This window comes from Neovison vison, chromosome 7 (genome assembly GCF_020171115.1).
Source record: "Neovison vison isolate M4711 chromosome 7, ASM_NN_V1, whole genome shotgun sequence".
NCBI lineage: Eukaryota > Metazoa > Chordata > Mammalia > Carnivora > Mustelidae > Neogale > Neogale vison.
Window position 1 is genome coordinate 152,711,578 of NC_058097.1, and position 2,392 is coordinate 152,713,969.

At 36.8% G+C, this 2,392-nt stretch overlaps 1 pseudogene; it reads right to left on the minus strand.

The window, feature by feature from the left end:
* Positions 1-852: 852 nt before the first annotated feature.
* On the minus strand, positions 853-1,970 carry LOC122913521 (annotated as a pseudogene).
* Positions 1,971-2,392: the final 422 nt, after the last annotated feature.

Consider the following 2,392-nt stretch of genomic DNA (forward strand, 5'->3'; position numbering starts at 1 on the left):
GAATAAATATACATGGAGAGAGGTATTCTAGCTACAGCAGAAATTGCTAACATATACTAATATGGGCTAATGACAAAACTGTTTTAACAATAGATCTTAAAGAAGCCTAAATCTTTGTATTACATACAATACTGACTATCCTACACAAAATTCCATATAAATATGAGTCATTGAACTTCAAAACAAGAAAAAAAAAAGGCATATCACAGTCAAGAGTAGCTAGAAAGATAAATTATAAGAAAATACCAGAACAAAATATTCTCCTATTTATAACATAGATTGGGGGTAGATGGTATTAGAATATGCAAGACCTTCAAAGAATGGACAGACAACTACAGATATTTTCAAAGAATCAACGGAGTCAAACTGAACCGCAGTGAGGAAACAGATAAAATAAAAATGGTAGGACAATTTTTGATGTCATCAGGTCTTCTAGAAGAGTGTTTGTGGGAAGCAATTTCATCTAAAAAAACTTTAAAAGAATTATAGGTATACAGAATAAAATAAGACTACGTGAAAAAAAAATTCCAAGAAGAACTCTCTACACAGCATATCCTGACAATTTCTTCATCCATCCATTCAGAAATTTTGCCAAAACCAGGCCAATTTTCAACTTTACAGATTTAAACTGCCTTCAGTCTTATCATTCAGGAGATATAAACATTCCTGTTAGTGAAGACCTACAAATGTACAACAACACAGGAAAAGTCAGAGATAGGAGTCAGTAAAACATCTCGGATAAAGCTGATAAGACTGAACAATAGGATAGTCCTCTGGAGCAAACATGGCAGATAAGAGCACATAGTAGTGGAGCTATTGGATCATCAGGCAAATATGTTAAGAATAAATAACCTAAATCTGCCATTTCCCAAGAAATTCTCTGAAGAACAAAATCCAATCAATGATAATTAATAATTTAAATATCAAAAATAGAAGATATAGGGATTGGGCTTTTAGAAGGAGAGTTAATGTCTTTTTGTTTTTTTCCTCTATAAGTCGACAACTTAGTGAAAGAATAGTTGAAGAGGTTCTTGTTTCAGAATTTGTGAAATGTAAAAGCTTGAATCGATCTCTGATTCTCTTGGTTCTAATGCCATAGATCATTGGGTTCACCATGGGTGGAACAAGGAGGTAGATGTTAGCCACAAAGATGTGAATATGAGGAGCCACATGTTGACCAAACCTGTGAGTAAGGAAAGTGAAAAAAACAGGAGTGTAGGCCATTAAAATCACACACACATGGGATCCACAAGTGCCCAGTGTCTTGAGTCGAGCAGCCTTGGATGGAAAATGGAAAACCGTGTAAAGGATGATAACATTGGAACATAGGATCAGTAGGAAATCTAAACCTCCAGTGAGGAAGGCAGCAGTCAGACTGTAGATTCTGCAGATCCTGGTTTCCACACAAGCAAGCTTGATCAGAGCCATAAATTCACAGTAAGTGTGAGGGATGATATTAGTTCTACAGTAAGGAAGCCACCGAAGCATGAATGATTGAGGGCTGAAGAGCAAAACCCCACAGAAGACAATAGCCAGCCCCAAGTTCTTGATGACTCTATGTGTCAGGATAGTAGAATGTCTCAGAGGATCGCAGATTGCCACATACCTGTCAAAGCCATGGCCAAGATAAAACCTGATGCCATGCTGCATAGTGAATGAATGAGAAACACTTATAAAAGGCAGGCTTCAAAATAGATCCCCCTGCCATGGAACCAAAAAATGCTGAGGATTTTGGGCACAGCAGTAGTGGAGATGATCAAGTCAGCCACAGAGAGCATACAGAGGAAGAAGAACATGGGCTTGTGCAGGTTGGAATCTGCTCTGACAATAAATAGAATAGCAAAATTACCCATGAGAGCACTCAAGTAAACAAGGCAGAAGGGCAATGACAGCCAAGTGTGGATAGCCTCCATCCCTGGAATGCCAAGGAGAAGAAAAGTACTGGGATGGAAATTCGTATCATTTGACATGATGGAAACTCCTGGCTGAATTCATTTGTAGGATGGTATAGACTCTTTCATGTTCATTTGTCCATTCATTTACTGATGTTTTCATTTGTTAATTTATATAAAATATTTGGCAATGTTTTATACCCTAAGGAGACAATGATAAATAGGATGCAATCCATAACTTTAGAATTTAACATTCTAATCGTGGAAAAACTGATGCAAACCCATGATTACATTCCCTAGTGATTACTGCAATAAAAGTTATGTGAATAAACCAGGAGATTTATTTCACTTGTATGAGTCAGAGGATTCATGGTTATGATGCTTAATCTTGGTTCTGAAGCATTCTGGACCTTCAAAATAAGGATAAAATTATACCTCAAATCAAGTTCACAATCAGAAGATATCAGTGCCTCTACTGAGAGATCAAAGAATGTCTTTTG